Source organism: Lactuca saligna, chromosome 5 (genome assembly GCF_052625555.1).
Source record: "Lactuca saligna cultivar CGN05327 chromosome 5, ASM5262555v1, whole genome shotgun sequence".
Classification (NCBI taxonomy): domain Eukaryota; kingdom Viridiplantae; phylum Streptophyta; class Magnoliopsida; order Asterales; family Asteraceae; genus Lactuca; species Lactuca saligna.
Genome location: NC_136421.1, coordinates 110,596,565 through 110,608,646, shown reverse-complemented (window position 1 = coordinate 110,608,646; position 12,082 = coordinate 110,596,565). Strand labels below are relative to the sequence as shown.

At 36.1% G+C, this 12,082-nt stretch overlaps 1 long non-coding RNA gene across 6 annotated transcripts; it reads right to left on the bottom strand.

The window, feature by feature from the left end:
- Positions 1-2,021: 2,021 nt before the first annotated feature.
- LOC145048934 (uncharacterized) lies at positions 2,022-5,949 on the bottom strand. 6 transcript variants are annotated; one of them, XR_013683116.1, is made up of 8 exons: positions 5,591-5,949; positions 5,348-5,500; positions 5,024-5,063; positions 4,772-4,881; positions 4,019-4,175; positions 3,182-3,276; positions 2,708-2,838; positions 2,022-2,321 (listed from the first exon to the last, which is right to left on the bottom strand). It is a non-coding gene; the product is annotated as an uncharacterized LOC145048934 (long non-coding RNA). The 6 variants fall into 6 exon arrangements; XR_013683113.1 differs by having other exon boundaries at positions 4,019-4,881; XR_013683118.1 differs by lacking the exon at positions 4,772-4,881.
- Between the last annotated feature and the right edge of the window lie 6,133 nt (positions 5,950-12,082).

The following is a 12,082-nucleotide window of genomic DNA, read 5'->3' as shown; positions in this document are numbered from 1 at the left end:
AGGTGGTACTCTCTAATCTTTGAATGAATAAGACTCAGAAGATTAATAACAGAAAAGGAGATATATGAATTTCGTAAGTATAAAAAAAACTGACCAAAATTGGTTAAATACCTCCTTTGTCTGAAACTGTCAAAACTGTCATAAAACAATTTAGCAACAGTCAAAAAACTGTCATAAATTCGGATTTTCTATAAGGATTAATACCAAGCCAAAAAAAACGGGTCAAATATTCTAAATTAGTAGTTTTGATGCATTTTTAATACAGTAATATAACTCAAATAAAAATTTTCCACCCTAACCTGGCAGATTAAAAATTTCCGCCCTTGGACCACGCTCCTAGGGGCGTTGCCCCCGAACCCCCGTTCGTTCAGGGGTTTCGCCCCTAAATGACAGTCTACTTTTAATCTTAAATAAACTTAAACAAGTGTGCACTCTACACATTCCTTGCTTGTTTAATATTTATCAATATTACTTTTTGTCAACAAAGTAATCACATTACACTTAAATCACATTAGTGCATCAAAAAAAACTTCATAATATTTATCATGTGTTTTTATTCAGAAAAACTTTAATAAATGTGAAAAAAAATTACCAAAGTTATTATGCAAAATGTTTCAATTCCATGTGTTTTTATTCAATTTAAGTGGTTCAACCGGTTTTTTTGTAAAAACCGGCCGGTTCGATCCATTTCAGAAATAGACATAAAACAGTTGATAGTTGAACTGTTTCCTTCCCCGATTCCCGGTCAAACCAGTTCGACCAGCCAGTTCAAACTGGTTTTTAAAACATTGGTTTTACATTATGTAATTACATTTTTATTGGTAACCACAACATATTTTTATTGAGAAACTTGAAGTTGTCAGTCCCCACATACGCAAACAAGTTCATATATATTGTACGTTAGATGAAAATAGCATATTCAAAAAGTAAGATACGATGTTCAAAATGTGTTGTACAAAAAAAATATCTTTACAGTTTCTAATTACATTTTCGTAGGGGACACATGTGAGGTTTTCTTTACTATGTTCTAGTTACACAAAAGGAACATCTATTAATCATTTTATCATTTTGTATGCACTATTTAGGGGGGAAAAGTTGCCCATGTATGAAAGAGTAGGGACCAAATTTGTAAATTTTCTATTAGGCAGGGACTATTTTTTTTATAATTTTTTTAAACAAATAAACCGTTTCTATAAATAAAAATTACACAATGATATTTTTTATAAATTACGGAGACAATTTTGTAATTTTTTTAAACATATGCACTGTTTCTGTAAAAAAAAATACACAATAACATTTTTTGTAAATTACGGGGACAATTTTGTTAATTTATTTTCTACACATGGATCAAACCTGACAACATATTGAAATCTTAGACATATAGATTGTTTTGTAAAAAAATTAAACTTTACAAATACTTTTTCTGTAAATTTTAAAATTATAAGTACTAAATCAGTTAAAATCTAAAACTTTTATAGTAATACTCTAAAAGTAGAAAACATTAGCGATCCTAAGGTCATTACTTTTTATTATATAAAATAATATGTTAGAAATTAAGAGTATAAATAACAATAATTTGGATAATCTCTAGAATCGTGTTTCTGAAAATCACTTTCCGAAATCAATAATTTGAATAATCTTTTGAATCGTGTTTCTGAAAATCACTTTCCGAAATTTGTAAGTTTACCCTTATTAATAGGGTTACACATATGCAGATTCATGGGATAATTCAAGAGATCAAATCAGATTTTAGGACCAATATAATTTACAAACACAGAATACCTTGTTTATTAAATTTTCTTCGAGATAGAGAAATGCAAAGTGTTTGATTTTCAAGTATAATAATGTAACCGTTGTATTGTATTTCCATCTTCCTTATATAATAGGAAATTAGATGGTTTCCCGTGCGTTGCGGGATGGAAGGTGTCTGTTTTCTGTTATAGCATTATACTTTCGATATACAATGCTATAATTAGGAAAACTTTTAGGTATTTCAAAAAAAAAATTTCATGCTTAGAAAATGTTGAGACGGTCTGCTTTAATAACATTAGAAATGATCTGTTCTTAAAAAATACATAAATGACGACAATTTGCATAATTAGGATTAGTTTTATCTATTTCAAAACTTAATTGTACTTGAATCAACAATATTTAAATCAATCTGATGTATGGTGATTCCAACTCCAAAAGTAATAGTACAACAAAAAACATGTGTGGCCATTCCTGTAGTATAATTTTCCAAATTTTGAATTCCTTCTACTTTCCATCTTATTGAAATAAGGGAGTGACCTTCGCATCCAATAGTGATCTGCAAAAGCCAACTAACAAATTTGAATGTATCAATATCAAGAAAGCTCAGAAAAATGGCAAATTTTTTGTTGTTAAAGCAACGGTGAGCATGATAAGCCTAAAATTACTCCTACCAGTAAAAATTCTATATGTGGTCAATGCATTTACATGTTTGGTGCATTTAAATAGTAAGGATATTTTAGATCAATCTCATATACACAAACAATCACCAACACTAAGATGATTCACATATATAATACATATAAATGAATGTTTTGGTGCATTTAAATCATTTACACTTGATGTACCTATCTCATAACAACCACCAACAGTTCATTTAAAAAAGCTTCATGATCGATCATTCCATGAAATTGTAAATCAAGCATGTTAAAAAATAGCACTATGTATTTTGTGTTACCTGGTATGTTGGTTTTCATGAAAAAGGCAACATATTGTTATTTATTTTTTTTTTTTTGTCATCTGGTACAGTGAAAGGGCAATGCACTTTCATTTTGATAATGGTGGGAAGATGATTCACTATGACAAAACCTGGAAAAAAAAAAAAGCATGGGGTCATAATATTAGCAGCGTTCTCTCCAAACATATGTTATCCATTTTATAAATATTGCTAAAGTCTATCATGGCAAACTGATTAAAAGCATTTTACTTGTCTATTTTTTTAGAATAAGCTTCAATAAACACAAAAAGAAGGATCCAAGTAAACTTCAATCTATTTATTTGTAACGATAATGGGTGAATAGATAAGGTTAACACAAAAATGAAACATCCATGAATATTAGAATGTTGGTGAGAGGTAAGAATGATTTTTAACATGTGAAGGAATATTCTGCCTAAGCTGAAAGTGGCCTTCATAACGATCATCAAAAATTACCCTATCTGGCCATGGGCACTCATGCAGTCAATGTTGTAATCAATTGAACATAAATATTAGGCCTTGTATTTGATATGGCAGGAGATATATAAGGCCTGCACAAAAAACAAAAAGAAAATTGTTCAATGATCTGAATGAATGAAGATTTAAAAAAAAAAAAAAAAAAAAAAAAAAAAAAAAAAAAGATCTACAAAGTTTTAAATCCATGTGCTGAAATTCTCTTTAATTTATATGTTATGTGTGTTTCTCATTGAATCTCTTCATTATTTGGGCATCCATAATGAAAAACAGGTATTTATAATGTTCTCATTTATTGCTTCAATTTTCTTTGAATTAGTAACACCTAAATATTGACAAACACCAGCACTCCATAATCTATAAAACATGGGAAAATTATAACTATGTTAGTTAAAACCAAAACAGACAGTGGATATATGAACTGAACTTTAAACTGTAATGTTTTATTAAAAACGCCACATCAGCAGCACCAGTTTCGGGTCGCCTATGCGTTAAAAACCCTGTAAAATACACATTATTTTATACATTTTATGTACATAAAACAAAAACACATACATAATAGTACATTACTAATTTATATATATATATATATATATATATATATATATATATATATATATATATAACACAAAAAACAACATGCCATAACTTTTGTAAAGAACAGAAAACAAAGATCCATCATCCATCTTAATTTATATAATATAATGCCACAAGACCATGAATACTGAATATAGAAATGTCACTTTCGTAATACATTCAATAAATGGACGTCAATAAGTAAAACAAAATGTGAATAAGTAAAAAAAATAAAGAACTTACAGTTGAAGAAGCCTCTACAACTGTATCTTCCACAGCTGTCATAGAGATGAAACATTGGTGGTTGTAGTTATGGTTGTATGATGAGAGATAATAAGCATAATCAGATTCACCAAATTTGACAAAAGAGTTCATGTGGTAATTTGTATCTTGTTCTAACCTGAATACATGTCAATCAAAGTGCAGAAAACCTGAATCGGTAAAATCTTGATATGATCGAATAAGAAAAATCGATAATCCGGATTTCCAAGTATAATTATACAACTAATTGATGAAAAACATATTAAATTTTGAGCTTTAAGCAATCAATATAGTCACTTGAAAGTAGAGGTGCAAGGCACGTTTTATGGACGCTACAAACCAAGCATGATGTGGCAAGTAAATTTAAGGGAAGAGGCACTGCTTCTTTTTATTGGGTTTTCATATTATTCATGTTTAAGTAGATTTTGTTGACATATATTATCGACGCTACAGACCAAAGTGTTTTCATATTATAGTTGACATATATTATTCAAATCATTTTGTTGCGTAGCTTTCTAAGTGTAGCAGAGTCAAAGCTGCTATTTTTTCACAGAATGCACTCTTATATAGAACAATTCTCTGCTAAATTTGGAAGTAAGAAAAGCTAATTGTAACAATTCATCCAACATTTTTACTGATTATTAATCATTAGCCTCTTATAAGCTACAAAAAAACTCCCAACTATGGTATTCATAAAGTCGTATCACCAAAAAATGGTGTTTATGAAGCTCTAACCATTACATGGAAACGATGAATCAGGGAAGTAGAAGTGGGCCTTTTTTACTGTGACTCTAGATCGAGGGACAAATGGAGAACTAAGACAAGATTTATTGATTCGGCAACACCTACAACACAAAACCAATAAAATTAAACGTTTCTAACCAACCAAATACAAATTCCTTGCTTTTTTCATCGAGAAAATAAAAAAGTCTATGAAATAGCTAAACAACTGAATAACAACATATCTAAGATGGAAAAAGAACATACCATTAAGAAGGGTGTTTAATATAGGAAGAACATGAAGAATCTGTTCAGTCCAGTTATGACAAGTCAGATTGTTGTCATAGGGCATGACGATAGGAAAATCAGAAACTAACAGCCACAAAACTAAAAAAATTGACTACGGATCAAAACAACGTACAGGCGGAGAATAGATTGGGTTGATTCACCATTTCTTTGTTACAATTCTTTATGATAAGCAGGTTTTATGATCCAACAACAAAGTTGGAGGAGAAGATAGTCTCATGAATCCATCAAAATAGAAACAATAATTGGCCAAGTAATCGATTCAGATTGAAAGACAACACTCACATGGAACAAATAATCAAGGAGGCAGGTATCGGGAGCACAAGGTGGAGTCGCTGCTTTCATCCTCTTTCCCGTCTTTTACTGTTAATATTTGCCTCTCAACCGATCTGTATTTGTCGATTTCACATGGAGAAATTGATTAGCCCTAATAGTAAACTGGAACAAAATAGGGATTATTAGCCTGTAAGATTTGAAGCAGAAGTTCAGAAGTGTGGATTTTGGACTTTAATCAATCCAAAATTAAACCTGATGTGATGATGGTGGTGGGTTGCGAAGCGACAGTGGTGGATTTTGAAGCAACACATATGTATGTGTGTTTCAGCTGCCGTCTAAGTCGATTTGCAGGGTGAATAGAGGACGATAACGGAGGCGTTGTCAGAGGGTGAAGCTTTGAGAAGAATGAAATCGACAATGGGAGAAAATGAAGCCTTCCATCGTAGATCGGCTTGCGGAAACAGAAAGAGATGGAAGAAGCAGGTTAGTAATGGAATCAAGAGTCATGAGCGATTTTGGATTTGGGAGACGATTTCATCAGGAGGATACGAAGGAAACTGTGGAGAAGGATCCTGAAACACGGGGTGGATACTTACATGCACTATCCGTAACCGAACTGAATCGTGTAAAAAACCAAACCGAACCGAACCATATAAAGGTGGGTAACCACGGTTCGGTCCACGGTTACCCGCTAAAAAATCAAATTTTTTTGAAGTTCTAACACCATACATTACCAAAAAAAATGATAAACCTAATACATAGACATTAATAAGATATCATAATTTGATACATTTGACACAAAACATATCATGCATAATAATATAAACAAATATAAAAAAATTGAGAAAAAAAAAAAAAAACAAAAGACGTGTAAAGCCGTTAACTGGTATAGGGTATGTATTAAGAGTCTAATTTGATCAAAATGTTAGATTATTATTCAATGTGTTCCATTAATAATCACAACTAATAAATCATGACATAAGACATACATATCAATTATATATGCATCACTAAAATAATCACTAATGCTTGTGTAAAGTCTATATATATATAAAATGTAATACGGTTCGGTTCGGGTACCCGCGGATATCTAAATATCAAAACCGAAACCGAACCGTATATATCCGGTTTTTTCGGTTTTGGTTTTTCACGGTTTCGATTTTTTTCGGTTTCGGATTGACCGGATCGGTTCGGTTTTTCGGTTTTACGGTTTTTTTGCACACCCCTATTTCTGCCTACCTCTTAGGAACTTTACTATTCCGAAGAGGTGCACAACTTATATATATATATATATATATATATATATATATATATATATATATATATATATATATATATATATATATATATATATTAATTAGTGGTTATAAGTTGGTTAACATCCAATTTAGTGTCAAAATAGTGGTTAAAAGGTAATTATTAATGGAACCACCACCAGGGGCTCTACTCCTTGCACCCTGCAAGGGTTGCTGTCCCTTGGAACCATGTACCTAGGGGTGCTACCCCATGACCCCCGTATTCCCAAGTTCACATTTATAACTCCTAGTGTGCACCCTCACACCTCCAGTCTTGGTGAGTAAATAGAGCTCAATCTATCTTAACATTAATAATAACCACAGTAAAATATGTTGATAATACTAAAATCACCAACAAAGTCTTTAATAAAGTCTCAATATGTAGAGTCACTTTATGGTTTAATCCAAATATAAATTTTGTTTACAAAAAAATGACAGATTATCGGCTAAGACTTCAAAATAACCCTTTTTGACCAGATTCGCAAATTGAGTCAGTATCTCCTTTTTTTTGTTAATTGGTCAAAATATTGAGACTTTTCTGAAGATTACCTTATTTTTACTAATAGCCAAAATATTGAGACTTTTCTGAAGACTACTCTTGAACTAATTGTAACATCCTGATTCTTCACCAATTTTTTTTTTTCAAAATTTTATTTAACAGAATACGTTAGCGGAAGTCTTATTTTGAATTTTATGAAAACATCACCAATGTTACTTTTATTATCAAAAACATCATTCATCAAAATTAAAGTTCATAAACCAATCCAAATCAAGTTCTCAAAAACAAGTGTTATGAAAACTCAACAACATGTCCAAACGGTATCAATACTAAGACATAAACTGGAATGTAACTACCCATAAGCCCCTAATCCTCACTAGGTCATCATATCATGCTACATGTACCAATGCAAGGAAAAAGCCACAAGCAAAAAAAAACAAGTGTTAGGAAATGTTAAGTGAGCCAACCATAAATAAAATGTTAGGAAAATACAAATAGCATATCGCCACATACAACATATACATCACATACGAAACATACATCACACACATCACATACATCATATGCATCATTAGTGTGTCATTAAGGTCTAATGTTGTTATTTATCTTATAATATTAGATAAATATTGATTATTCCTCGCCTAGACCTGGGTCCTTCACTAACCCATCAGGTAGATACCCCACACATGGGTCCATCACTATCATGTAAGGCAGACATCCTACACGCATGTCTATCACTAACCTAAAGGAAAAACGCGTTCAGAACTAAGTGACCGGCCCAACTCTAACCCACTTGGTCCACCACTAACCCAAGAGGTAAAAACCTCATTCACTACTAACGCGACCATCTCAACCCAATGTGCTAAGTGAGCCGCGAATCTCATCCGTGACAATACCCCCCATGCGATGCATTTTCTACTCTGAATATGCAAATACAAGTACGTGTGTTGTCGTTCAAGAGTGGTACTTATCATTGTTTCCCATCACTAAAACATCCCACGCAAACGTGATATTTGGTCCAGCGTCATCACTACGCAAATATCACTCCAGTCCTCAAACACGTTAATGTCCATGAATAATGTTATGGATGGTGGTCGAGAAAAATCACCAGCATTGTTATTGGCTTAAGCTATTTCCCTTTAGGTATCTTTCAACCTATAAGGCCCTCACACCTAAGTCCAGGTTGCTACCTATTGCTCCACTAAATGTATTCATAACATAAGGATTATACTACAAACCTCCCTAAGTAATCATGCTCAATTTCTATTAATATTAAATGGCATATTACTTCCATACTTAAAAATATGTAAACATGCAACAAGTTAAGGAATTTTACAACTTTATATACTCATAGTAAGGCATATTATATCACTAGCATACATTATCCTAACCATCATAGATAAGTATTTCCAAAAACAACATAGCATGCACATACCACACATAATCAACACACATCCCTCTTTCTATTATAGACCTATCACACCCCTCACATCAAAATAGCAAACAAAAAGAATAACGTTAATGGAGTATCATTCACATCAACATTTCATTCGCAGTTGGGGTACATGCAACATATAGAACCTAGGTTCATTACAATCCCTCTAAGATGTGGAATTCCTAACAAGTACTTTAATAACTACAAAGATTGACTCACTTTTTTCGAAAAGCACCTTTTCCACACTTAAAATACTATAGTACTTGAGGTGTAAAGATTTCACCTAATAAAACACAAATAAGTAGGTTACTAGAAGTCTACAAAAAAAATATATCAATTATATACCCCAAACATGCAAACTAATAACTAGGCCAAATTCTCATAAAGAAACATGATCAAAGGCATCAATTAGGAAAGCAATTCACTCATGATTTCCACCAAATTCTCAAGAAATTAAGATGTAGAGATGAGAAGAAGAAGATGTAATGCCCCGATTCTCAGGTATTGTTTAAATAAGATTTATTGGGTTAAGCTCTACTCGACGAGTTGGTAGACCTACTCGTCGAGTAGCAGCGAGGTGGGATCACGTGTTAAGTGACCTACTCAACGAGTCTATATTGGGACTCGGAGAGTAGGAGCTGGCAGATGAAACCCTAAATCATGGGGTTCGCACCTCTATTTAAAGGAGCCTCAACCTCCTTTGGCCTCTTTGCAGTCTTTGAGAGCCCCTTAAAACCCTAATACACGTGTGTGTGTGTGCCCATTGTGTGTTTAAAGCTTGAAAAGAGGATCTTTAGAGGGAGAAGCCTTGGAGGAGAAGGAGATTGGAGCAAGTAGAGTGTGGGAATCAACTCTTATCTTAGTTATCATCTTTTGGAGGTAACCACATCGCCTTTTCCTTGTGAATCTCTTCTATTGGTTGAGTTTTAGGGTTTTTGGTGAGATAATTAGTTGGAAAGATGAGCTATGGGCTAGATCTGAGGTTGTAACTTCATATATGGAGCCTCCTTGGATTCTAGAAGCATAAAGTTTCAGTTTTGGTCGTGATTAAGGTCCCTCTTGAGCATGAAGTTCCATTAAGAACTTAAAATAGGCATTTAGAGCCTTTATAGCCATGCATGCACGTAAAGTTTACAACTTTACGTGATAAGCATGCCCTAGAAGCTTGGATCTGTGATTTGGAGCTGCTGCATGGCTCAAAATAAGTATGTATGGAAAAAGGACTGAATGGACTCGGCGAGTCGCAAGGTTGACTCGGCGAGTCACATGAAGATGGCCGTGAACTCGACGAGTCATGTGAAGACCAACTGTACGCAGCTCGCCGCTAAGCCGGCGTAGGGTTCCGCACCCGCTACTGTAAGGATTGGAGATGGGAGGCCAGTCAAGGTGGAGCCTCTAAAGGCTCAGGGTCACACCTTCCAGCTCACAACCGAGGAGGCCAAGGCAGCACCGGATGTGGTTGCTGGTACGTTTCTATTCTATGTCTTAGTTATTGTATTTGTGTTATGCTTATTGATTGTACCTATGATTAGGTACGTTTTTAGTGAATTCTTTGCCCGCTTTGGTATTATTTGAATCGGGGGCGAGTCGGTCGTTTGTATCTCAAACCTTCTCTAGAGGGTTCAGTGTGCCGATAGATGATCTTGAGTGTCCGTTGCGAGTTTCGATCGCCAACGAGCATGGGTTTCTGCTTCATCGATCTACCAGGGATGGAAGTTAGAGATTTTCGGGGTGTCCTTCCCAATAGATTTGATTCCTATCCCCATGGGGGAAGTGTGTGTGATTGTAAGGATGGATTGGATTAGCCGTTTTGGCGCCATGATCGACTGTGAAGGACAGTGAGTGGTGGTTCGAACCCCAAGTGGGGGAGAACTTGTAGTATATGGTGAGGGCACCAGGTTGGGATCAGGGTTTTGTTCGGCAGCCAGGGCTCGACATTATATTCAACACGGGTCTGTCGGTTATTTAGTGTATGTGGTAGATACACGGGTTAGGGAGCAGCACTCAGTTTCAGAGGTTCCCGTGATCAGAGAGTTTGCTGACGTGTTTCCGGAGGAGTTACCCGGAGTGCCTCCGGAGAGGTAGGTTGAGTTCAGGATTGATCTAGTGTCGGGTGTGGCCCCTATCGCTAAGGCACCGTACCGACTGGCACCACCAGAGATGCAGGAGTTGTCATCTCAGTTGCAGGAACTGTTGGGTAAGCAGTTTATTCGTCCGAGTAGTTCAACCTGGGGAGCACCGATCCTTTTCGTCAGGAAGAAGGACGGTTCGCACAGGATGTGCATTGAATATAGGGAGCTGAACAAGTTAACGGCGAAGAAACGTTACCTGCTCCTGAGGATAGATGATCTTTTCGATCAGTTGTAGGGTGCATCTTGGTTTTCTAAGATTGATTTGAGATCAGGATATCACCAGGTCAGGCTGAGGGAGGAGGACGTGCAGAAGACCGCGTTTCGAACTCGTTATGGTCATTACGAGTTCGTGGTGATGCCGTTTGGGCTCACCAACGCGCCAGCGGTGTTCATGGATCTGATGAACCGATTCTGCAGACCGATGCTCGATCGCTCGGTCATTGTGTTCATAGATGATATCTTTGTGTATTCCAAGACTCGAGAGTAACATGAAGAGCATCTTAGGGAGCTGCTGGAGGTTTTGAGGCGAGAATGGTTGTATGCCAAGTTCTCGAAATGTGAATTTTGGTTACGAAAGGTCCAGTTCCTCGGACATCTCGTTAACCAGGATGGGATTTTGGTCGATCCGGCTAAGTTGGAGCCGGTTATGTAGTGGGAGACTCTGAAATCTCCCTCAGACATCAGGAGTTTCTTGGGTTTAGCGGGGTATTATCGGAGATTCATTCGTGATTTCTCCAAGATTTTCGTACCCCTCACTCGTCTAACGAGGAAGGGGGTGGATTTCCAATGGGGCCCTGAGCAGCAGATGGCATTTGAGACCCTCCGACGATGTTTATGCGAGGCTCCGGTGTTGACACTCCCCGAGGGAGTTGAGGATTTTGTTGTATTTTGTGATGCGTCCATCACAGGCTTGGGGTAGTCCTCATGCAGAGGGGAAGAGTGATAGCCTACGCATCGCGGCAGCTGAATCCGCGTAAGACGAGATACCCTACGCACGATCTTGAGTTGGGAGCGGTGGTTTTCGCTCTCGAGATTTGGAGGCACTATCTGTACGGGGTCCGTTGTACTACATACACGGATCACAAGAGTTTGAGACATATCATGGATCATCCGAACCCAAACATGAGGAAGTGCAGGTGGCTGGATGTGGTCAAGGACTATGATTGTGAGATCCTTTACCATCCTAGTAAAGCGAACGTGGTTGCGGATGCTCTGAGCCGTAGGCCAGCTAGGACCTCGACCCTAGCCAGGTGTATGAGGATAGCGGTGGATTCCCCGCTGTTGGGTTTGGTTAGGGATGCTCAAATTGAGGGTATGAGACCATAGAACTGGAAGTTAGAGATGATTAAGGGTGAATGTCACACCCCCAAACCAGAACGGCGG